This window comes from Protopterus annectens, chromosome 11.part0, assembly GCF_019279795.1.
Source record: "Protopterus annectens isolate FY-2018-M chromosome 11.part0, PAN1.0, whole genome shotgun sequence".
In the NCBI taxonomy this organism is placed as follows: Eukaryota; Metazoa; Chordata; order Ceratodontiformes; family Protopteridae; genus Protopterus; species Protopterus annectens.
In genome coordinates this window covers 1,072,260,281-1,072,287,697 of record NC_056745.1, presented here as the reverse complement: position 1 = coordinate 1,072,287,697, position 27,417 = coordinate 1,072,260,281, and the positions used below count along the sequence as shown (strand labels likewise).

The following is a 27,417-nucleotide window of genomic DNA, read 5'->3' as shown; positions in this document are numbered from 1 at the left end:
TGTCATTGTCTGTACTTCTGTGTGACGCAGCTGCAGGGTAGGAATCTATATCCTACTGTGTCATCGGCAAAAATAATTCAATGAACTCATAAAAAACAGTCACTGGGGAATGTTAATATTTTAGTATCCATGGCACAAGGAAAAAGTTATTACAGAAAAAGATGATTTCACACTTCTGTTCTGATATCATTATCTAGCAACTTTTACAAGATGTACAATTAAGTTATAGGAATTGCCAAGCCTACAGGTAAACAAACTGCAATTAGCAGTGAAATAGAACAGTCCCTGCTGATTCATAAATCTTTCCAGCTCTTTATTTTAGTCTTTTAGGAGAATGATACAGACTCTGAAAGAGGCTCAGTTTCTGTACATAAACATAGTTGATTGGAAAGCATAAGATCGCATGAAGCATCCATTCCTACCAGATTAGCATTTCTTAGACAGTGAGGCCAGCCTCCTTGTGAAGGCTCAGGGCTGTTCATGGAAGGACTGAGAAGGCCTAAAAATATCTATGAATTTGTATGCTTGTGTTGGAAGGGTCTGCATGCATTATGTATGCTCTTTGGACAGCTACAGGACATCCAGGGACTTCTTTGCACCTTTAGGAAGGCTGAACATATCAGATTATGAGAACCTGTGTTCTAAATAATGTAATTACAATAACGTATATTTTAATGTTGCTAGTCTAATGAGTCGGTACTGTGAGAGGAATGTGGTTGTACATGAATACGACTTAACTATTAAACATTGCTAACACTGCCAGACCCATTGGCATTAATGGATAAAGCCCTAACTACGATCTAGTTGACCTGAGACTGATTAGTGTCTTAGGCAACTTTTGGAACTAATGTGGAAGAAACAGAAATGACAAGGCATTGTCTCCTCACCCCTACTGTTAGGAGGGAATAAGGAGAGTATGAGGGGATGATGAGGGTGCAGCAAATTCATGATGCCCAGCTGTGATTCTTGAGACATGCTAACAGAGGCCATTGCTTCAGAATGAGGGATGGGCAAAAGAGGGACATGTTACCATGTACATTTGAGCATTTCCCTCATAGCAGCATTGTACCCTCTTGTTGGTGACCTAGTCCTGAGTGTCAGAGGGAGGGAGGGTTTAATAAAACATTTACATTGTCCCCCTGATTCCATCCCACTCAAAGGTGTAAGGTGAAAAGCACCTAGAGAACCTACAGGGGAGCTGGAGGCCTGCATTCTACCTGTCATATGAACCTCTTGAGGTGTGACTTTTAGAACTGGGCAAAGTAATATATCCCTGTCCAAAAGTGCTCTGTACAAAACAAAGAAAATCTCAGTTCCTCTCGAGTTTGCACATTTGGTAATGCACTGCACTCCTCTTCATCTTTGCGTGGTCTGGTTGCTATCTTTTTACATTGTGGGAAGTCATTTAGTTTTGCTGCTGGTATGACTCTGAGGCCACCTCCCCCCCCAGTGCTGTTGGTAAAGCTGCACCCTCACATTGTACTGTTAAACTCATAGTGTGCCTCCTCCCACATGATGTAGCCTCATATTCATGATATACTTCATCCCACATGGTCTACCCTTTACCCTCACAGTGTACTCCCCTGCCACACAGAGTACTTAATCCATCATGTTATAATCCTTAGATTATAGTGTACTCCCCTCCTCATTGTGTACTCCTACATTCATGGTATACTCCTGCCATCATAGTATACTACTGCCATCATGGTGTATTTTTACATTAATGGTATAATCCTGCCATCATGGTGTACTCCAACATTCATGGTATACTTCTGCTATTCTGGTATACTGCTACATTCATGGTATACTCTTGCCATCATTGTGTACTCCCACCCCCATGGTGTATTCTTACATTTATGTTATACTCCTTCTATCATGGTGTACTCTAACAGTCATGGTATACTCCTGCCATCATGGTGTATTCCTACATTCATGGTATACTTCTGCCACCATGATTTACTCCAACCTTTATGGTGTATTTTTACATTCATGGTATGCTCCTACCATCATGGGGTACTTCCATCCTCATGGTGTATTCTTACATCTTACATTCATGTTATACTGCTGCCATTATGGTGTACTCCTACATTCATGGTACACTTCTGCCATCTTGGTGTACTGCAACCTTCATGGTGTAGTCTTACATTCATTGTATACTCCTGGCATCATGGTGCACTCCCTCATTTATGATGTAGTCTTACCAGTATGATGAAATACTCTCCTACACTTGGTCTACTCCCATTGTGCTATATTCTTTCACTCACTGCATAATCCTGTTGCTATGGTTTACTCTCATCTTCATCGTGTATTCCTACACTCATGGAACAGCTGCCTAGATTCCTTTTATCATGGTATGCCCCCACATTCATGGTGTACTCATCCACTCATAATATACTCCTACCCTTATGCTGAATTCCTTCTTTTGTAGTATTCTTCCACTTCTGTGGTATACTTCCCTATTCAAGATGTACTCTCCCACTCATTGTGTATTCCTACTCCCACCTTCTTGATTTACTCCTACCCTTATGATGTACTCCTGTTATCATGAAGTGCTGCCACCCTCATGGTGTAGTCCCTCACTCTTAGTGCACACATATGCTTGTGGTGTGCTGTCACCTTCTTGGTGTACTTCTGCACTCAAGGTGTACTCCCACCCGCATGGTGTACTCCTCATGGAATTCTGTCATTCATAGTGTACTCTAACCCTCACAGTATATACCCTCATCATGATGTACTCTCATCCTTTTAGTATATTCATGTCCTTATGGCATACTCACCTCTTTGTGGCATATTATCCCACTGCTGTACTCCAGCTGTCACTATGGACTCCCATCTTCATTGCATACTCCCACTAGCTTACTGCATGCCTACCTTCATGGTGTATTCTCCCTCTCATGGTGAACTCTTACCTTCAAAATATACTCTCTTCTCATGGTCTACTCCCATCTTTGTGGTGTATTCTCTTACTCTTGCTGTACTACTGCTGTCATGTTGGAACCCTACAGTGATTTTGTACACCCATCACCTTAGTGCACACCTGCCCTCATGTGTACTTCCACCATCATGGGGTACATCCCCAGTTGTGTTGCAATCTCATGCTTTTGATACAGTATCCCACCTATGGTGTATTACTTCCATGATGGAATACTCTATTACCCTCATCCTTAAGGTATTATTCTTTCTTCAAGTTGTATTCCTTCTCCAGGATGTATTGCCTCCTTTACGGTGTGCTCCCACCCTTGTGGTATAATTGTCTCTCTTTAAGTTATATTCCTTCTTCTGGATGTATTGCCTTCTTCATGTAGTACCCCCACCCTTGTGGTATAATTCTCTCTTCATGTTATATTCCTTCTTCAGGGTGTACTGCCTCCTTTATGGTATGGTGTCATCTGCTTGGTGTACTGTTACTATCAGGATACACTATTTCTCAGTGTACTGAAACTCTTTAGTTCATATCCTCCATCATGGAGTACTCAATGTATACTCTGTTTGCTTAGACAAAGGAGGTAACTGCAGACTGAGAAAAGCTTCATTTGAAGTTTGTGTACTCCACCTTAACATACTATAATAGTCTTTATCTACAGTATAACATGGATATGAACATCCTTCACTTATGCATCTCATGACAGTCTACATTTTAACTACTTGATCTTCTATATAAACACAAAGAAAAAAAATCTGCTGAAAGTGAACATTTCCTGTTAAAATATAGATTGTGGAAACTGGACTATTTTTCATGTTACTGTGTATATCACTGGAAGTTACACAATCTTGTAAGTTACTAGTCCTTCAAATGGCATTGTATGCACCTACAAATATTGCTATTTGTACTTTTGCCTAACATGGGTGAAAAGGGCCTCAGACCAGTCCACTTTCGAAGTTAAATAAATAAAATATAAAGTATAAAATATACTCCAAAAAAAGGAAGCCAATCTGGTGGTCCCCTGCCATAAACAAACTCTACAACAGAAGAAAGAAACTGTTGCAAAAAAGAGTAAAATCCCATGATTGGAGGAACTCCATGGTCAGCCTCAGTAAGAAGCTAAAATCCCTCAAAAATCCTCCAAAGCTAGTTACAAAAACAAAATCGCCACTGATTCTAAAGACATCCACAAAGCATTCTATAGCTATGTCAAGAATCTCAATGGCAAGACTCAGATCTACTCTGAGTTACAGCACAATGGCACTAAATATTACAGAAACAACTGATATTGCAAACATCCTGGCAGATAGGTTCAGTGCAAACTTTACCCCCTCTCTCATCCCCTAAAGGGCCCATCTCTATACCAGAAGAATGCAAAGTTCCTGTAATCACAGCTGAACAGGTAAAAAACACACTCTCCAAAGCCAAGAACACAACATCCATGGGACCTGACAACATCCCAGGCTGCGTTCTAAATGAACTACAGAACGAACTGGCACCCCACCATGTTCAATCATAGCCTCACCTCAGACTTTGTGCCCACTGAATGATGCACAGTAACGGTTATCCCACTCCACAAAAGGGGAGCCACCACGTACCCCGGGAACTACCACCCCATTAGCCTGACGAGCCTGGTCTGCAAGACTATGGAACATATCATCATGGAACTTATAAACAATGATATTGGTAATCTCCAAACTCTGAACCCTACCCAGTTCGGGTTTGTAAAAGGCAGATCATGTCTCCTAAACCTGATAGACTTCATTGAAGTGGTCACCAAACCCGTAGATAAGGGTAAGGTGGTTCACACAGCCTAGCTAGATCTCACCAAGGCTTTCAACACCAACCCACACTCTGGAATTATAGATAAACTCACTAAACTAGGTATAAATCCCTATGTCACAAGATGGGTTGCCAAATGGCTCACTGACAGAACCCACACTGTGAAAGTAGCAGACTCTAAATCTAACTTCAGACCAGTGACAAATGGAGTACCACAGGGTTCAGTCCTAGGTCCTCTCCTGTTCGGTATCTACTTCTCTGAAGTACAGGCTAACACAGAAGGTCTTTGGCTAACAAAGCTTGCAAATGACTGCAAATTAGGAGCCATAATCAAAACTCCTAATGATGTGGACATCCTACAAAAGGGCCTCACTGAGACAGATGCCTGGTTGCTCAATGCCAAAAAGTGCATTGTCATCCCTTTTGGTAAAAACTCTGTACCCATGAACTACCACGTAGATGTTAGTCTACTTAACATTGAAAGTGTGATAAGAGACCTTGGGACACAGGTGGACAGTAGTCTCTCCTTTTATAATCACATCGTCACAGTAGTCAGGAAATCCTCCTACGTGGCACACCTCATCACAAAAGGTTTCTCATCCAGGAAAAAGAGGTCATTGTTCCCCTCTCATCCCTAATTAGACCCATTATAGAGTACAATGCCCCTTTTGGTATGTACCTCACAAGACGTCTACAGCAACTGGAAAGGCCACAGAAATACCTCACAAAGAGGATTACTGGCTTCAAATAGATGCCCTACACAGACCGTCTCAAAAAACCCCAGCTTTACTCTGTCGCATATCGCCTACTCAGAGGCGATCTCTGCCAAACTTACAAAGCTATGTCAAACCCAGAGCTGTTGAATATGCTCCCCTTAAAGAAATCCCAATCCCTCCAAGCTATACACTCTAGGGACCTACACCTTGTCACCGCAATAAAAAGAACATGCTGGAGGGATGGATTCCTGTCCCAGAGACTTCCCATACTCTGGATCAAACTACCTATCTATATCAAACAAAGCTCCTCATTAGTACTCTTCAAGAAAAATCTTGATGATTGGATGGGAGATAGGACATTCGCCCCGGGGATCACTTCTGTGGCTCTGCTTGACAGGGGCACAGGAAAATAATTTTCTTGGGTGACAAAAGCCAGGATACCATTTGGCTAGACTTATATAGGCCCTAGGGTCAATAGCCTAGTACCTACCTATGAACCTATAAACCTATGTGCAGAAGAGGGAACGAGACAACCTGAAATAAATGCAAAAGTACTCTGATGGGTAGCAGAAGGGTCAAAAAGGAAGAAAACAAAATAAATGGAGAAAATATGTTTTCATACTCAGTGATGGATGTATAAGCACTCAGCACATATTATCCTCAAGGATAGTGGATAGTGCCTCAGTTTCCAACCCCATTTTTAGGACAGGCCTGGAAATATATGCCTTTTCCCCTTATTCCTGAGAAACTGATTATATATCTATTATCTGTTTCTATCATCAGTGATGCCCAACCAGACTGCAACACCTTTGCAAATAAGGGACATTAGAGGGTGGGTGTCCACCTTATCATCTCCTGAATAACCCAAGATTCTATCATCTGTTCCCTCCAAGACTAAGAACGCAAACATTGTTGTAACCCTATCTAATTGTTAGACAATAAACCTACCATCTCCTCAGTCTCCATTTACATTTACCCCATGAAGCTGTTGTACTCCTATTTTTCATGGTCTGAAGCTTACCTTGACTCTTTGGAAATGCACTGTAAAATAAGGTAGTAAATGTAATGCACTTACTGAGCTTCCAGTAATTTGTACACAATGCATTTTAAAGTACACTTGTGCAATGTGAACTCACCATAACAGTAGATGTTCAAATGATCACTTCTTAAATAGCCTTAGCTGCTGCAGTGTCCTGAAGCTTTGGAAGCTGGCCCACCAAGGATGTAACAAACAGTCAGCTTCCAAAACTTCAGGCCACCTTCAAAGTGTCGAAAGTATCAAACAGATTGAGTTTAGCTGACTAAAAAGACAAGTTTGGGTGTGAAGCCCTTCAGAGATTTCCTGCCAGCAGAGAGAGGAAGGCTGAGCCCAGAAATGGCAATGGTAGGAATAAAATAAATAAATGAATAAATAAGTAAATGTATGCACCCTGGCATAAAAATCACACAAAAAAACAAACAAGGGGAATGGAGACAGGGAAGGAGTAGCTATTATAGCAGTGATCATTCAGAGCTCTACTATTATGGTAAGTTAAGCTTACACAGCTGAGCAATGTTCCTTATATTGCTCACTGGTGCAGTAACCCTAGCTATATGGGTAGATTACTATAACTAACTATATCTGGGAGGAGGAAGGAGAAAAGTCCAGGAGCCCCTGCAGAATGGTCCTAGCAAAGCTTGACCTAGACCTAGAGAAGGAATCAAGGTTATCATGCTTTATAAACATATGCAGAGAGGACCACATGGCAGCTTCTAGAATACTTCTAGAATCTAACCCTTTCCAAAAAGCCAGAGATGAAGCCAAGCCCAGGTAGAGTGAGCCTTGACCCAACCTAGAATAAATTTGTCACGGCGAGTATAACAAAAGGTAATAGCCATAGGCAAGCATTTAGAAAGAATATGTTTTGATATAGGTTGTTCCTTCTTCTGACTTTCACAAGAAGTGAAAAATTGATCTGAAGATCTGAAAGATTTAGTTCTGTCAGGATAGTATCAGAGTTGTCTGTGGACATTGAAGGTATGGAGTATGCTTTCTCTCTCATTTTTAGGTACAGGAAAGAAAATGGGGAAGTGAATAGTTTGGCTTAAAGTAAACTCAGATACCACTTTAGGTATAAAAGTATGATTAGTTCTCAAAAATATTCTGTCCCTATGAAAAATGAGGTAGGGTTGAATCACCATAAAAATTTGCAACTCAGATATCCTTCTTGCAGAGGTCAGAACAATCAATAAAACAGTTTTCCATGTTAAAAATGTTTAGTCATCCATAACAGCTGTTTTAAATAGTTTACTATCAGTGCTTTGATCACTACATGTGCTATTTTTAATATGTCGAGTGAGAGGTAAGTCGACTTGAAATATCGACAGAAAAAAATGTCTGAACTGACATCAGCGAATGCAATACAGCATTCGCTGTTGTGAATTCCGACATTCTAAGCCAGATCGCACTATAGTGGGGATCAGGAAATGTACCCTTACCCTCACTGTAGTGTGATCTCGGAGTTAGAATATTAAAGTAGGGGGTGTGGGGGGTGCAGGGGGCCCCCCTGCAATACGTTTGTTTTATTGTTTAGTGGATAGGAGCATGTCAGTAAAGTTGAAATGTTTGACATTCGACTTTACTGACATGGTTAGTTCGAAATTTACCGCATTCAATGTTCTGGTTTTCGAGTATATTATTTGAAAATCTGAACATTCGCATGCAGTGAATTCGAACATTTGATAGTAAACCATTTCAAATAGAGCATGTTAACTTCTGTAACGCAAAAATATAATACCAAGGAGGTGCTACAGATTTACATGGAGGCCTCTTATGCAAATAGAAAGCTTCAATAGCAGACATGCTGAAATGGCCAATAAATGAACCTTGACAGAGAAATAAGAAAGGCCATAGGATAGTAACTCACAAATATTACAAAGCCAGAGAACAACTAGCCCTAAATGGGTGCTGATTATGTTGTTGACACCAAATAGAGAACCTTTTCCATTGTCTAATATATGATTTTATAGTGGCAGGCTTTCTTGCCTCTATTATTGCATGTTGTACATCCTCAGAAAATAGGTGCGCAATAGGAAGATGTCAGAGTGTATCAAACACCACTATTCTTGTGTGAGTAGATCCAATTTTCGAGGAAGCTTGTGGTAACTGCCCCCTGGCCATTTCCAAAAGAAAGGAGAACCATGGTTATCTGGGCCAGAAGGGAGTCACCACAATGATCTTGTGGGATTCCTTCTGAATCTTGAGAAGTACCCTGGATATTAATGGAAATGGTGAAATGGCATACAGGAACATTCCTACCCAAAGAAAAGAAAAGGCATCCATCTTCCAGTTTTTTTTGTAATGGAGTCTTGGAACAGAATTTTGAGTTGATTATTCAGAGAGGAGGCAAAGAGGCTACTTGAGGAACTCTCCACAGATGGATCAAATTTTCAAAAACCCTCTGATCTATTTTCCATTTGTAAGGGTCAGGCCTGGTTCTGCTCAGCTTGACTGGTACACAGTTTGTCTCCGAAGGAATGTAGGATGCCTGCAGAGTAAGATTGTGCTGTGAAGCTATATCACAAGCTAAGATAGTTAGTCTGCAAAGGGGGTACAACCTGGTTCTCCCTTGCTTTTTGATGTACCATATGACTGGTATTGTCTATAACCTCTTGAAGATGCCCTGGGGACTAAAGATGGTTCAGAGATTTAAATGCCTTTCTCAGGGCAGGCATCTCCTTGATATTTATGTAGTTGCATCTGTCCTTTGTGTCCCACATCCCTGGCACTTTTATCCCTCCTAAAACTGCTCCCTAAGCAAAGTCCGAAGTGCCCGTGGTGACTGACTGCTTTAGAGCAAGGAGGGAGAAGGGAAGGCCAGGATTTAAGGATAGCTATTGTTTCTCAAAAGATTTATTTTCTAACAAATCGCAGTACTGGGGTCTGAAAAGGTAAAGGGTGTTGATGCTGCAATCAAACAGATTTCAGACACCACCATATCTTCCTCATGTGGAGTCTTGCTGGGGGGAGGGGGCATGTGAAATACAGATGTCATGAGACCCAAAATCCTGAGGTATTCCAAGTATTCCCTTGCAGAAACCAAAAGCAGAAAACCTTAGAAATGGATGTAAATAAAAATCTGTTTTTCCTGTGGAAGAAAAACTCATTGGGGTATCTATTTGACATACCAGGAACACAATCCTGTATGACGGAGTCATGAAAGTCTTTTAAATGTTCTCTTGGAACTGCAACTTGTGCAAGAAATCTCTCAACCAAAAGACAGAGATTCCTGACATCATGAAAAAGACTCTGCAAAGATAAGCAAGTTGTCTAGATATGGAAAAATGTGGATACCCTGTAGCCTGCAATGAGCAATAATTGGAGCTAGACACTTTGTGAACACTCTTGATACAGTGGATAGTCCAAAGAGTAAGGCAGAGACCTGATAATGTGATCCAGGCACACAAAACCTTAAGACACACCTTAAGTCTGAATAAATAGGGATGAGAAGATGAACATGTTTTAAGTCTAGTGCTACCAGAAAACTTGAAAGAGGATTGTGAAGTGACATCATTTTGAATTTGAGCACTGTTATTAACAGGTTTAGGAAAGAACGATCTAGAATGGGTCTCCAAGCATATTCTTTATTTGGCACTTGGAAAAGCCTTGAATAAAACTCCTTTCCCATGTGGGAAGAAGTAACTGCTTCTACCACTCCCTGAGACAGCATATAATGAAGAACGGGTGGAAAAAAGGGGTCTGATCTGTAGGATGAGAAATGACCCCCTGCAAAGAGAAATTTACTCCCACAGCTATCTGTAAACCTGATAAATGATTTTCAGAACCCATTTGTCTGAAACAATCTGTTGAAAAGAGAAAAATATAGACTTTCTGGAAGAAAAAAAAGAGACCAGAGTGGGAGGCGGGGCATCACAAGGTGTCTTGAATATTCATTCAGACTTGTTGGGCACTGTTTGATTTTGGAAGGCTTGGGACTTCTTTTTGGAACCCCCTTGTCACTTCTTCTTAAACGTCTGTTTGCCTGAATTGTGTTCAGATTGTTTATTCTGTTTTTTGCCAAAACTAGGCTAGCCACCAGGCAGTGTAAACCATGGTTCTATATTATTGTCACTGTTAAAGTGACACCCCAATCCAACGTGCAAAAATGGGAAAAAGGGGTTGTGGATGGATGGATGGATGTGGAGAAAGAAAATTCCTTGGACCGTTTGGAAAAGGATAGCTATAAAGTCTTAGAGATTCTCTGGATCAGCTTGCCCCTTTCATCACACTTTTTTATCACCTCTACAGCAGAAGGCACGAACATTACATCTCTATCCAAGGGACAATTTAAAATGTTCATTTTAACATCATCTGGGAAGTTCTGAGTATGTAGCTATCAAGCCTCCTTAAAAGAGTAAAAGTGGCCATAGCCCTGTAAGAAGTATCAACAGTCATACATACACACACTGCAAACATTGAGTAGTGACCTGTGCAAAAGAAGAAACTAAGTTATTTAAAGCAGATTTTTCTTTTCAAGAAGAAACTGCAAATAAAAAATGTTTCATACTTTCACAATTTGTCAGAACAAACTTTATCATATGAGCTTAATGATTTAAAATTTGGAAAATAAAAATTGCAGAAGTATACACTTTTTTCCCCATCCCTATATGTAATCTTCAAATGGTTATTAAAAAAAGTAGGATTGGAATTAACTAAGTCATTAGCTTCAGTGAAGTCAACTAAGGCTATATCTACTGGGTCAGGTTTGGGAATAGTGTATAAAAATGTAAAAGACTGAAAAACTTTATACATCCTTTCTGCCTTTATAGAAACAGCTGGCTGACGATCAGGAAAACTGCAAGCAGGAAGACACTAATCCTCTAAAGCAGACAGGACAGCAGGAATGGGTGTAGGTTCTGGAAAATCCTTCTGTAACAAGTATTTTCTGAAGAAATGAGAAACCTTAGTGTCTCCCACTGAAAACACTGGGACATTCTAGCAACAGTGTCAGAGAAAGAGAAACCTCCACAATGAGCATCAGAAACTGAGGTCTCCTCTGAGTCTGAAATTAGAAATCAGAGGACAAAGTCTTGAGTATGTCCCTCCATCTTCCTGTTCAGATTCAGGATCTTGAATCTCTTCAGGAAAAGAGGCATTCCTCTTTCTTCTACCAGAAACAACTTTACAAGAAGGATCAATAACCAGAATGAAACCCTGAGACAGTCATAATAAACTACTCCTATCCAAAGAAATTTTAGGAGGAGTAGATGCATGCTTGATTTTCTGTTTCTTTTTGACAGGAAAAATAGGGCCAACCATATTACCAGTGGCAGCTGCTGCTTCCCCAGGGATGGGCACAGTATTCTGACACAACAAGGAAACATTCCCTGTTCCCTGTCCCAGGACCAACAAGAGTGGCTCTCCCTTGCCCACTGAAAAGATACTAACAGCTGTACAGGACCTGGCTAACAGCCAGTACAAAGTGGCTGTAGGTGTTTCACCAGAGGGACCCAGGATAAAATACGAGTGGTCTGAGGTACAGCAAATAGCTACAGCAGAGCCACCCACTTGCAGCTGAGACAAATTGCTGGCTGCTGTGGTGGCAATGGTTGTTTGCTTAACTTTTCTTTTTGTGGCTGGAATAAGGACTGATCATGGGGCTGACAATCTGTTTCATGGTCTTGTTGAAAATGGTGTTTCTTTCCTATGGAAGACAAACAGCAAATGCCAGTAAAACTATCAGTCCAAAAAAAGTGACCTTTTTGACAGAAAAAAATAGTAAAAAGCATCTTCAAACACTATGGAAGCCCTACAATGGAAAAATAAACACAATTTCTCCACAGCAAATATGTTTTCAGTTAGTTCACACTATGTTTTATCCAATAAAAAAAAAACTAGTGCTCTATTTAAAAGTACATTACAGTCTCAAGACAGTCCATTAAAACACAACATTCCTAGCTTGTTTGTAGACGAGTTTGTAGACGATGAAGAAAATGACTGGTGAAGGCTCAAGATTTTGTTATTAACATGAAGGTGCTACAGAAAGGTGATATGAATTGGATGCAAAGATTCCCAGTTGGGTGGCAGAAGGGGGAAAATGAAGAAAACAAATACAATGTGAAAAATGTTTAGCACTAACCTGGGACATATATAGGTTATTTAATAAGGAGCCTCTCATTTAATGTATTGCCTTGTACTTTACATAGCAATATATACTGACTTACAGAAATAACGGAATAAAACAACACCGCTGTTGATTATTTTACATCATAATCATTACAAAAACAAATCTACTACCCAGTGGCAAATCACAATATCTTTCAAAAGATAAATATCTGTTAATGTGGCAGTATTGACTCCATATATCCATGTCAAATAAGGTTTACTATCATTTAATTGAAACAGACTTGGTCGAATGATCATATCATTGACTGACATCCATGAAAACACACAATGCCGAATCCCAGAATTGCTGAAATACATCTCGAATGCGACCTATGGATGAGATTTAACATGGGTAGAAATAGAGGCAAGATTTGTACTTTGGCAATATCGGAATTTGACATTGCTAATGTTTGAGGTTCGGATTTCGAGTGAAGTGGATTCGACCGAGAGCACTTTAATTAAATGATACTAAACCATTAAATAAATCCCTGTGGTCAGTGTATCAGCACAGCAAATGGATTGCATCTGAAAATAATAATTACTATTTCACTGGTGTAACTCCAGACAGTTTGAGTAAAGAAACATTGCATAAGTGGAATAAAGTAATGAAGGATAGTTACAGCTTCTGAGGATATTTAATGTCACCTTATTCTTAATCTGGGCATTCATCCACATTAATACAGTCTGACAAAGGGTACTACCCAATAAGTAAGCTGCAGAAAATTACAATAACCGTGTCACTTATCAATATACATTGTTTACTGGCAGGTAACATGGAAATGATGAAATTTATGTTGTGATATTCCCTGTTCATTTTTTCTGCAGGCTACCATAGCAAGAAGACACCAAAATGACTCTAGATGACTATAAAACTGTATGTACAATAAAATGAAAAATAAAATGATCAAACAGCAAGTGATCAAACAAACTGATCAACAAACAACAAATAAAAAAAAAATCAGTCTAGACATGCTTGCCCCATGTATCCCTCACATCTCTGCCAATTATATATTCCAACTCTGATATTGCAATGCAGTGAGGATACACATACACACATAAATATTAATATTTATATATATATATATATATATATATATATATATATATATATATATATATATATATATGGTTTCCTATGAAACCATCGAATTTACACTACATCGAAAATGAGAAGATCGGGACTGCTATATTGAAATTGCAAACCATCGAAAACGGAAATCGTCGACTTCCAAAGCGTCGAAATGGAATGTCACAGCACTGGTGTATGTTTAACGCGACCCGGTAAGTGTGCGACAGTGACGGAGGTAGGAGTGGTCAGGTAAGTGAGTTAGGGTTAGGGTGCAGGTAGGTGAAGTGTGCGTTAGTGTCGGAGCTTGGGCTAGGGGTGGGTAAGTGAGTTAGGGTTAGGGTGCAGGTAGGTGAAGTGTGCGATAGTGTCGGAGCTTGGGCTAGGGGTGGGTAAGTGAGTTAGGGTTAGGGTGCAGGTAGGTGAAGTGTGCGATAGTGTCGGAGCTTGGGCTAGGGGTGGGTAAGTGAGTTAGGGTTAGGGTGCAGGTAGGTGAAGTGCGATAGTGTCGGAGCTTGGGCTAGGGGTGGGTAAGTGAGTTAGGGTTAGGGTGCAGGTAGGTGAAGTGTGCGATAGTGTCGGACCTTAGGGTTAGGGTTTGGGTCAGGGCTAGTGTGTATTCTATGTAGTGTAGTGTGTTGTTTACGTTCCGTGTGTTGGTGTTATGGTGTTCGGTGTTTTAAATGTCGACGATTTCTGTTTTCGCTGTTATGTACTTTCGATGGTCTAGTCTCGATGTAGTCATTCTCGATGTAGTGTAACTTCGATGGTTTCATAGGGAACCATATATATATATATATATATATATATGGGTTCATGTCAAATGGACAAAACGCCACTTCAACGACACTCACATGAATGAGACCACTTCACCGAAAGCCCACGTAAACGACAAACAACATCCTTGAATTTTAACTGAACAACCATACAGTCCACACCTAAATCACAATCGGTAACATCCGGTTAACTTCTGTCAACAGCTACTGTAAACAGTGATGGCAAAGCGGACAGTTTGTACTTTGTACCACTCAAACAAAGCAATGAACGAGTTCCACAGGAACAGTCCTGGTGTCATAGGCAATACATATCATACTGTGCAGTCCCAACGCAGCAAAGAAATGCTTGTAATTGAAGGCTTTCTCTATCACTGTGAAAGAAGCAGGCAGAGTAAAAAGTACTGGGGATGCAAATATAAAATATCAGGCAGTTGTAGAGGTAGACCTGTAACAACTGTAGTTGCCAATGGTGAACGGCTGGAAAAGTCAGTCCAGCATAACCATGCAGGTGAACCCGGGGAAGTACAAAAGTATATTGTCAGCAGCAATGTGAAGGATAAAGTTAGACTAAGTAGAGATAATCCCTGTCTTGTGGTGGATGACTCCCTAGCTTCCACGTCCCTGGCTACTATTCATGAAGTACCAGGTAGGAAAGCTTTGCTACAACAAGTAATTTATGTACACCATAAAGTATTCCTAGCAGAAAGAGACGAATGTCTAACATTAAACAATATAGACTTTCAGAAGTTCCCTCTGAAAAGTGGAATATTCATTAGCAAAACTTTATCTGATGTTAGTACTGGCACTACTGTTGCTGTTTTTAGTACAATTAACAATCTGTATGACCTCAGCAGTGCCACAATCTGGCTAATGGATGGGACCTTCTTTTCTAAGGGTGTGTGCTGCAGGCAGCTTTACAGTTTTCACGGTTTAGTCACCTTTGGGAGTTATAGTAAGGCTATTCCACTTGTATATTGCTTAATGTCGAAAAAATCATTGAAGGTTTACAATTACATATGGCATGCTGTTTTCTATCTAATGTCTGAAAATCATTTAGAACCATCTGTCTGATATGTGCTATCTGACTATGAAATCGCTGCTATGAAAAGCATCAGGCTAAATGTCAATGGGGCTGTTTCTAAAGGCTGTCTTTTTCATTTTGACCAAAACATATGGCGTAAGGTATAGCAACTAGGTTTGTGTTCATTATACAATAGTGATATGTCCTTTCAACTGCATGTTAAAATCCTGATAGCACTAGTATTTCTCAATGAAAGGGATGTAATGCAGATGTTTCAGCAGTTGAGAGATGTGTTTCCAGCACAGGGGACAGAGTTGCTTTGTTATTTCTTTGAGTGGTACATTTATGGGAAACTGAGAAAGTTCAGTATCCATACTACCTCTATTATGCAGTTCCCACTGTTGTTTCCAGTATCATTCTGGAACATTTTGGAGTTGAATCAGCTATTCCTACATAGGACACAGAATAGCGTGGAAGTCTGGCATAGGCGCTTAAAGTGCTTACTGAGTGGCAGGGGAACTGATCTAGTTGTGTTATTAAATGTTCTTACGAGAGAACAGAACAGGGTTGAAAAATTCAGAAATCTCATGGCAACTGGTATTCCCTCATCCCCGAAATGGCGGTGGTTATTAAAGAGACATGCACAGTTTAGAACAATATCGGACAATCAAGAATCTTATAGGCATGTTGAGTTAGTTAAAGCCATAACTAAATTATTACAACTGTGATTGTGGTGCCAGTTATGATCAGATCTGGGTCGTGTATATAACAAGACTAGTTATATTTTACCATGGTGATGGTTTGTTTGTTTACTCTACGTAAATGTACTTCTGGATATATGTTTCACTGATTTCTGTCATGGGTTATTACCTCTATGAATATAGCATGTTATCTTCTGAGAATTACAGTTTAATGGCATAGTCTGGACTCTACAGTTATACATGTTACAGAGGTTTCGTTGAAATATGTGTCGGTGATATCGAAATCTATGAATTGTGCATCGGTGATCTGTTTTTTCGGTGTTTTACATAGTCAGTGAAGTGGTCTCGTTCATGTGAGTGCCATTGAAGTGGCGTTTCGTGCATTTGACATGAACCCATATATATATATATATATATATATATATATATATATATATATATATGGTTTGTATCAGTAATAGAAAAAGCATTAAAATAGTGAAAATATAATTGAATCCCACACTATTGAATATAACCACATACCTTTTATGTAACTTAAAATAGTAACTGCCTTACATGCAATTAGCCTGATTCTACAAATGTATACAACCCTTCCACACTCTGATCCCATCAAATTATGCAGCCCTTCCAGAACCCTGACTCGATTCTTAAACTCCCCTCCTGCTTTGCAAACCTAAATTTCCTGATCACTCTAGGGTGTGGAAGGGTTATATACATTTGCAAAATCAGGCTAATTGCATGTAAGACAGTTACTAGTTTAAGTTATATAAAAGGTATGTGGTTATATTCAATAGTGTGGGATTCAATTATATTTTCACTATTTTAAGTGCTTTTTGTAGGGACCTAAACCTTGTCACCACAATAAACAGCAATTGCTGGAGGGATAGATTCCAGTCCCAGAGTCTTCCCATACTCTGGAACAAGCTACCAATCTATGTCAAGCAACGTTCCTCATTAACACTCTTCAAAAAAATCTTGATGAGTAGATGGGAAATAGGAAATACACCCTGGGGATCACTTCTGTGGCTCTGCTCAACAGGGGCACAGGAAATTAATTTTCTTGGGTTGGCATAAGCCAGGGAACTTTGTTGGCTAGGCTACTTAGACCCTTGGGCCGATAGCCTAGTACCTACCTATGTACCTATGAACTCCCTATTTCTAAAACTTCTCTCTCCCTCCCTAACCTAGTACTCTGCTCTGGATCCTTAAAAATAAATTCCCCTTCATCTCCCTCTCTCTAAGCCTAAATCCTCCTGTTAGCAAGTTAGCAGTATATATGAATGGTATGTTCCCATTATTTACACTGTTAAACTGCCAACAGGTGCTGCTTTTCCAACAAAAATTTTGACCACCAAAAAAGCAGAATTCAAATACAGTTTGACATAATGTTGTAAATCTTACTTGAAACAAAACAGACTTGATAAAAGCAATTTGAACCCGTACAGATACCAGAGATGTGGAATGTTGATGAAAAAATAAAATAATTGGCTCCTATTGAGATGGCTGTACCCTACTTAATATACTCATTTCTGAGGACACCACACCTTGGGTGAAATGCCCAATCTTGCTTACACCAATCCCCACTTATAAAAGGGCACTTTCAACCAACTATGAATTATTTCACAGATGGTCATGATGAACGCTAATGGTTCCTGATTAAAAATTGGAAAGATTCATTTTAAAACAGAATACTGTGTTCTTCATCGATAAATACAGGCCCCCCCCCATTGCCATGATAAGTCAAGTTTCTTAAATGTTTAGAGCTTTATTCCTTCAAAATCTATGAAATAATAACTTAAGATGTTTTCTCATATGTTGATTTATTTGTTAAACATTTTCTTACACTGAGGGTACAATGCCAATTAAAACTCTCAAAAGTACAAAAGAATAATTGAAAAAAAATCTTTTTCAAAAACTTTCACATATATGGAGTAGAGATAAGCTACAAAAAGTGTTGTAATATCGTTTCAATATTTTACATAAAGGGGTGCAATATTATTTATTAAACCCTCTTTTAAAAGCAATGTGTAGACAATGGTGTTGATTAAAAAAGGGTTAACACTTCAAGTATTTCTGAGAATCTTTTAGGGTAAACAGCAAACATGCCACTGAAGTAAAAAATAAACAAAAAAGAAACATCCTACCTTACTTGTACGATCCTGGTGGGTTATCTGGAAAAAGTTCTGTTTTCCTTCAAGTACCATTTAAACTTGATACCTTTTAGAAAGAATGCAAAATGCGAGACATTATTATTGCATCTCCATCAGTCATAACTGTAAATGTTTCAATAAAGTTATTACATACTTTCTTGCTAAAGCTTATTATACATAGGATTTCCATAGAAAAAGTAGGTCTTGTGTTCATTTTTCTTAGAAGAGATGATAAAGCAGATTTTTTTATTCCCTCTCCATAAAGCAAAACTGGTCTGAATATATACACTTTCAGGGCATTTTTAATAATCTTCCATCATTTTGGATATGGCATCAAATTGTTTTCTCGTTTTCCCTTGAAAACTCCACTATAAAAACTGAATATTGTCCACAACAATTTAGCGAATAGTTTTGTTTTTGTAGTACAGCACAGAGTGTCAGAGCAGTGATAATGTTGAACATTGGACTTCACCACTGCATTTGTCTGGCTATCAGAATTTTATGGCAGTAATGTAGTGTGGTAGCCATTGCCATTGTAACAATCTGCCAGATTCTGGGAAGTTTTTTTTAAAATTCCATTTGTAGGGGTGGGGGGATTGTTTTTCTTAACCCTCTACTTGTCTTCTTTAAAAAAAAAATTGTTTTTTTGTTTTAGTCCTCTTGCATTAATAAAATACTCAACACTGACAGTAGTACAGTACAGGAACCAGTGATTATGGAGAATATTAGATCTCAAGTCACATCAATCAGTATTCTGGGCCCACACTTATACAAGGGCAAATGTTCTATATAAATGTAGTTAGAGGTAACACTTACTTTTGAACTTTATCCTATAGTTTTAGATTTGATATTTATTTTCTCCTGAGAATTAAAGAAGTCAAATAATTATATCTGAAAACAGCTACTTATATATTACTGGGTTTATCTCATTAACAAATTAATAAATTAATGAAAAACTAAATCAGTGAAATTAAAACTTGCTCCTTCATTTTCCATTTAATCTTCATGTTTTATTAGTCCTTATTTTATACAGTGGTAGTTTTATAATTATATCTATGATACTGCCACAATGAATTTTGTTTTGCAAACACTATGTACTATAAACTTAAATCCACACATGTTTTGATATCATACAGAGAAATATGAATGCCAGATTGTTAAATATTCTATTACACAGTGAAAAAAAGATTAGTGTTTTAATTTCTTGATCCATTTGTCCACCCACAACCCCTTTTTCTCATTTTTGCAGATGGGGTTGGGGTATCACTTCATCAGTGACAATCATCTACAGCCAAGGTTCACACCACCTACTAGCTAGCCCTGCACCAGTAGTTTTTCCACATCACACACTAATACCTGTGGCCAGTTTAAAGTGTCCAGCACACATACTGCATATCTTTGGAATGTGGGAGGAAAACAAAGCACCCAGAGGAAATCCACACAAACAGAGAGAGGACAAGCAGAGAATCGAACTGAAGCACCTCTTGCTATGAGGAGACAACATTATCCACTGTGCTACTGCGCCATCCATAATCTGATTTTAAATTCATTTTAACAGTCTGCCCTTGCTTTAGCTAAGATCTTTAAGTCTGTATTAGCAATTTCACTTCATAGTTGCACTGCAGTTTGATATTTAAGTGGTCTAAATGTTATTATTAAAAGCTAGTTTTATTCTTATATACTGAATGTATGTCAGTCTAGTTCAGGACTTTTTCTTTGCATTAAGTCAGTTCCAGGCTAATCAGTTGTGAGCTAAGGGTCTAATTGTTTTTCCTTCCCACCCATCCTGATGTAGTTGTGGTCTTAAACCCAGTGTATCTGTTATTGTCTCTCTCTTCCCATTTATTGGCTGTTGACAATAAGTACTTAAGTATCATCTTGCAAAGTCTCTCCCCTTAAAGTACTCACCAGGCTAAAAGACTTTTGATAAAATTGCTTAATATTGAGTGCACTGATACTGCTTGCATTGATTTTAATATCAAATTAGTGAGTTCTTTTTTTGATAATTCATAGGTTCATAGGTAGGTACTAGGCTATCTGCCTGAAGGCATTTATAAGCCTAGCCGGAATGTGTTGGCTTTCGCCACCCCCTTAGATTAGTTCCCTGTGCCTCTGTCCAGCAGAGCCATTGAAGTGATCCCTAGGGTAAACTTTCTGTTTCCCATCCACTCGTCAAGGTTTCTCTTGAAGAGGGTTAGCGAGGAGCTCTGCTTAATATAGATTGCATTCTTGTTCCAGAGTATGGGAAGTCTCTGTGACAGGAATTTATCCCTCCAGCATGTCCTATTTCTTGTTGTGGTGAGGTTTAGATCCCTGGAGCATGTGGCTCGAGGGGACATGGTTTTCTTTAGGTGGAGCATGTCCATCAATTCTGGGTTGGACATGGCCTTGTATGTCAGACAGAGATCACCTCTGAGTAGGTAGTATGCAACTGAGTACAGCTGGAGTTTCTTCAGTCGAGCTGCATAGGGCATCTGCTTGAGGCCAGTGATCCTCTTGGTGAGGAACATCTGTGGTCTTTCCAGTTGTTGCAGGTGTCTTGTAAGGTACATCCCAAATGGGGCATTGTACTCTATGATGGGTCTGATGAGTGATGCATAGAGGGGCCCAATGACCTCTTTCAATCTGGATGCAAACCCTTTTGTGATTAGGTGGGCCACATAGAAAGATTTTCTAACCACTTTGGCAATGTGATTATCAAAGGAGAGGTTACTATCTACTTGGGTCCCCAAATCCCTTATTACATCTTCTGTATTTAGAGGGCTACCACCAATGTGGTAGTTTCTGGGTACTTTGTTTTTTCCAAAGGGATGACTATGCACTTTTTGGCATTTAGCTTGAGGCCATGGTTTTGACACCAGGTATTTGTCTCAATGAGACCCTTTTGGAGGATGTCTGTGTCATCCGAAGTTTCAATTATAGCCCCTAGTTTGCAGTTGTCTGCGAACTTGGTCAGCCATAGTCCTCCTGTGATTGCCTGTACCTCTGAGAAGTATATGCTGAACAGGAGGGGTCCTAGAACTGAGCCCTGGGGGGCTCAGTTAAATTTTAAAATTAGTTTACTGGTCCTTGCTGGTAGCAGAAGAAGGTTTCACACTAGTTGTTTTGTATTGAAATTTAAGTACTCATTAGCAAGTCCACCCAAATATTTTTCTAAAACCGAACTCCAAGCATCTATACTTAGCCCTGCTCCTGGAGTCATTCCTGTCGGTATCATGGATCAGCTTCACCACAGCTTCTCTAGCCAACCTGATTAATATGGGTATCTTGAGACAGTGTAAGAATTCCCTCATGCACTACACCATACACCACACCTCTCCAAGACCATCACAACATACATAATCTATCATATGCTGAGCTTCTAAAGATTAATTTGTCTAAACCTCAAAGACCTCCAGAACACAAACCAGGCACAGAGCACACTTAGCAAATTAAGCATACTTCTTCACATAGCACAAGGAGTCCCAAAGTCACAGACGCTGAGCCAGTAAGGCAGGCATTAACCCAACCAACCATTCCTGTTATAGGCATTGTAAGATATACAGATGTGCCTCTTTCCAGGTGGGCAAGGAAAGAGTAACAGTTAGTTGCTTGTCTAGTGCCAGGTTCCATCAGATCACACATGCACTCAAGTACGTGAACAACAAGGACGGTTATGACTGTCATAGCTCTTGCCGGTGTCATTGACTTTAGGTGTACCTCCCTGGACTATATGAAGAGTGACATGATGGAGTTCAAAGACTATGTGTCCAAGGCAGCTAGGAGCCTAGCACTGAGCAACATTCTACCTTCTCCAAGAATGATGCCATGATATGAGCACAAAATAATTGACTTCAATAATTGGCTTAAATTTTGCTGTCATTCAAAAGGGGTCCAATATTTTTCTGCCTGGGAGGTACAATAGACAGACCACCCTGCTTCACCAGGGATGACCCGCAACTAACACTTCTAGGTTTTGATTATAGGTAAAGACATTGTCCACCTCCATAGTGCCTTTTTAGACAATGCCAACCTGATAAACGCATAACAAAACAATCAAAGGAAAATATAAAGGTGCTACCGATCAATGCTAGGAGCCTAATCAAGAAATTCTACTTGCTACAAGCCTTTCTCACCCTGGAGGACATTCTTGTCTGCGTAGTGACTGATACATGGTTTAAAATACAGAGAGTACTCTTCTGTGCAGAGCAATAACACTTTCCACGTTTAGACCAGCTACTGCTCATGAAGGGCAAAATGGGGGCCGGCCTCAGTCTACATCCATAAGAGGCTCACATCATGGCTGATAAAGCAGCATGACGCACTAAAGCTTCTCCATGTCCAAATAACCATCAGAATGGTCCTGTACCATATATTAGCTAGGTATAAAACCCCCTCTGTGAAAAAAGAAATTCACAACACTTACCTATATGTATTTATTTCTATTTATTTATTTTATTTTACATTTGTTGACCAGGATAGTCTGACTGGATACATGTCCATTTTCAGCGGACCCCCGGGGAGAAAAGCTCCAAACTTACAAACAGATAAAAACAAGCAGGTTACAGTATATGCACAAACATATTGTATTAACATACAAGTTACAGTCTCACATTTCAAGGCTATGAAGAATACAGTTTATATTCAGAAATATATGCAAAGATGTTACAGTTTCTCTTTTCAAACCTTTTAGTGTGAGAGGTTAGTCTGGGTTAATAAAAAATTGCAGGGATATGGAAGTAGATGAGCCTTTAGTCAGGGTTAGAGCAAGGACATAATCAGTGAGTTAGTTGATTATATTGAATTAGCCTGGGGAGTTCTAGCCATCCTAACAGGCTTAGGTTTTGACAATGGTGTATACCATAGGGGGTGCCTGTGGCAAACCTGGAAATTTGATTGTAGCAGCTAGAGAGTTTGCTGAGATCAGTTTTATTCAAGTTAGTGAGTATTGGTGAGGCATAGAGTAGACTTGAAAGCAGATGGGTATGGGCAATGGCAGTCCTAGCTAGAGGGGTGAGAAAAGGTTTGTTTTTGTATAGAGAGCCAAGTTTTTTATTAACGGTTTTAATAGTTTGGTTTACGTGCCTATCATATTTGAGGTTGTTGTCTATTATAACACCCAGGAGTTTGGTATACATATCTGGTGAGATTATGGTCCCATTGCTAGATGTTATAGTAAACGAAGATTGAGGGGATTTGTGAGTAGTTGAGAAGAGCAATAGCTTTGTTTTATTAGGGTTTAATATCAGCTGTTGATTAGAGATCCAGTTTTCCACTGTATTAAAGGTTTTCTGGGTTGAACTATGGAGATCTGTAGGGGTATTGGTTGAGCAAATCAGGGTGGAGTCATTGGCATATTGTATACAGGTTGCGTCTGGGATTACAGTGCGTAGGTCATTGATAAAAAGGGAGAAAAGAAGGGGACCTAATATGGAGCCTTGATGGACACCAAGGGTAACGGGGAGAAGGGTGGAGAGTTTGTCCTGACAAAGGATAGCCTGCTGTCTTCCACTAAGATAAGATTGAAACCACTGTATGACATGGTTGTTTAGGGATATTTTATTTAGGGTAAGTAAGAGTAGCTGATGGTTAACCATGTTGAAGACCTTGGTAAGATCGAGAAACAGGGCAGAAGATAGTTTGTTGTTGTTACAGCTGGAATTTATGACATTAGAAAAGGAGAGGAGGGCTGAGGTGGTACTGTGCTTTGGTCTAAATCCATGCTGGGAGTTGGCCAGAAGATTATGTTGAATAGGGTAGTGTAAGAGTTGTTTATGGATACACTTTTCCATAATTTTAGCCAGAGGGGAAAGGATAGCTATTGGGTCTATAGATTGACAGCTCAATGGAGCTGCCTCCTTTGTGGAGTGGTATGGCATGTGATATTTTCCAGGTAGAGGGGATAGAGGCTTAATTTATGGTTCTGTTTATTAAAATAGAGACAGGGGATGCTATAACATCAGCAGCTCTTTGCAGGTAGTCTCCAGGGAGGAGGTCAGCTGAAAGGGTGGTTGGTTTAAGTTTTTTAATCATAGCTCTAATGAGTGAAGTCGGAACTTTTTGGAAGCTAAAGGAGAATGTCACTGGGTTTAGGGGTGAACTAGAATCACTCAATATTAAACCTAATACCATTTTTCTAGGTGATCTAAACTATCCAACTATAGACTGGGAAACAAACACCACCACTAGTGCACAAGCACAGACATTCTTGAACTTTGTCAGTACAAATGCACTGGAAAAATTAATCATTTTGCCCACTGGGGAATTACATCTTGGATGCTGTTCTTACTAATATGGGAGCATCTTGCACCATTCATTGTGTAACTTCATCACTTGTTAGGCCTGATCACAAAGCAGTCTCCTTCAAAATAAAACTGAAACCAGAGATGCCTTCCACACAGTGTACCTTTAGAAATTTCTTTAAGACAAACTACCTACTCCTAAGTGATTCTATTGGCAAGCTTCATATCCCAACCAAACCAAGGCAACTCCACTGAATATGCAGAAATGTTCACCGCCACACTATACCAGCATGGTGTACCCCACAGGAACAAGTGCAGGGTAAACTATAGGAAAAAACACATGGTAGAACCATAATATCAACAAGCTTTACAATAAAAGAAAAATCATTTTGACCAAAAGTAAGAAGAGTAATTCCCCGAATGTTAGAACCCTTGTCAATGAAATAAACAAACAACTCAGGAGCTTAATATAATCCAACAAAGCCATGTTTGACGCAAAAATAGCTACCCAAGCCAAAGACAATCACAAGGCATTTTTTTAGTTATGTTTGTAATGTCCAATGCACAATGCAGCAATGCACTGAGCTGATTGTGAATGATTTTAACTACACTGAGGCTGAAGATACTGTTAACCTACTGACTAATAATTTTAGCTCTAACTTTACCCGTCTGACCCTCAAGAAATACAGGAAACTGGCTTGCCTCCAGCTGTCACACAAGACCAAACCTTAAAACTGCCATCTAAGGCTACAAATACTGCATCAGTGGGTCCTGACGATATCCCTGAATGCATCTTAAGTGGCATGAATAAAGACTTATTATAGCCACATCCCTAAAACACTATTCAATCTCAGCCTCCGTGCAGGTTTTATATTAAACAAATGGATAACAGCTACAATCATTCCCCTGAATAAGGGAGAGCTTCCACAGCCCCAGGCAATTACAGATCAATAAGTCTTTATATGCAAAGACATGGAAAGAGTTATGGAATTAATAAATCAGGACATAGGGAACCTCCAAGCAATTGACTCATCTCAGTCTGGATCCATCAAGGGCAGGTTGTGCTTACTCAACCTGGAAGATTTTTTTGAAAAGGTCACTGAAGCAATGGATGAAGGCAAAACAGTACACACTACATATCATGACCCAGCCAAAGCTTTTGACACAATTCCCCATCCAGGCATAATAGAAAAGCTAAATAAACTGAGAATAAACCCCTATGTCACATTCTGGATTGGCAACTGGCTCAGAGATAGGATACAGGCAATCAGAATAGGGGAAGTTACCTCCACAAAGAGACCAGTCACCAGTGGAGCCCCACAGGGTTCTGAGCTAGAACCTCTTCTGTTTGGCATTTCTGAAGAAGAAGCCAATACCAACTGGCTGTGGCTGACTACATTTGCAGATGCCTGCAAGCTGGAGCAGTCACTGAATGACTTAGCCATGCTGCAGAAAGTCTTTTCTCAAATAAATAATTGGTGCCAAAATCAGGGCCTGAAACTAAATACCAAAAACTGCATGCTGTATCTTTTGGGAAATCTTCTATCCCAGGTAACTACCACATTGACAATACACCCTAAGAGTTGAGCCATTTGGTCAGGATTTGGGCATTTTTATGGACACTAACCTAACATTTCATTAACGTGTCTGTTGTTCTAAAACAATCCTTTTATATTGCACAGCTTATAAACAAAGGGATTGTGTCTAGATCTAGAGATGTCATTGTCCCCCTTTACTCAGATTTCATTAGACCAGTCATTGAGTATAATGCCCTCTTTGGCATGTATCTGTTCAGCGACATGCAACAACTGGAATGCTGACAGAGACACCTTACTAAAAGGATACAAGGCCAAAACATCATGTCCTAAATGAACTGACCTAAAGCCTTGTCACTATACTCTGCATCCTACAGACTGCTAACTGGTCACCTTTACTGGCATGCAGGGCATCCTCTGACCGATTACTGATGGATTTACTGAACATCAGCAAGTTAAATGACAGGAATACTCAGTCTAGTGATCTAAACCTGTTCTGCAACATCAACAGAATGGTTTGGAGGTACTTGGATATCTCACAGAAGATACTGCTGCTTTGGAACAGGCTCTCCATCATCATAAAACAAACTTTATCCCTGGCCATATTCAAATGCAACTTAGATCTATGGATGGAAAACAGAAATTTTACCCCAGGACTACCTCTTGTACTACTAATGGACAGAGGCAGCTCATATTATCCCCTCAAATTATCTGTGGTATGATCCCAGTTATTCTCATTATGGGTAATATATAATTATTGACCATGGGATGGGTGAGGACAATCTGACTCTGCAAGGACGGCAAGTGCAGAGGTCCAAAAAGCTAAACCACAAAACCAAACAACCAGACCAGCACAGCTGGAGAAGGAAAAAAAGATTTTATTAAAAAGTCAAAAACACAGCCCCCAAAATGTGGGCAGTGTTTTTGACTTTTTAATAAAGTCTTTTCTCCTTCTCCAACTGTGCTGTTCTGGTTGTTTGATTTTGCGGACAATCTATAACCAAACAGGATAGGTTGTTTTGAGCACAAAAAGGGAAACAGGTTTAAAATGGCCAGCAAGGGTAGCTAGCCTAGTACGTAAGTATAAATCTATGAACCTATACATGAACTAGAAAGAAAGACAAAGTAAGCATAATGTTGTCTTCTACCATCAGTTATAATGCAATGCAACTCCATTCTCTCCAGTTTATGAAACTGACTAGATATAAAGTATTTAATGTTTATAGCTTGATGAAATGTTTTGTTAAACTGAGCACAACTTGAAATGGATTTTCTCATGCCACCAATATTAGGAGATTTGTCAGCTGTACATCTATTTTTAAATTGGCAAATTGTGAGTTGTTGGTTACCTTTTTTTTAATTTAGAAATCTGTTAACTGTTT

The 27,417-nt window shown here is 39.5% G+C and overlaps 1 protein-coding gene across 11 annotated transcripts in view; it reads right to left on the bottom strand.

The window, feature by feature from the left end:
* MGAT4C (MGAT4 family member C) overlaps positions 1-27,417 on the bottom strand; it is a 3,121,932-nt gene that overhangs the window by 1,133,590 nt on the left and 1,960,925 nt on the right. For all 11 annotated transcript variants that reach the window (XM_044088415.1, XM_044088414.1, XM_044088413.1 and 8 more), the window contains one exon: positions 18,274-18,346. The gene's annotated coding sequence lies outside the window, so the exon portion shown is untranslated. The remainder of the gene's footprint in view (positions 1-18,273; positions 18,347-27,417) is intronic.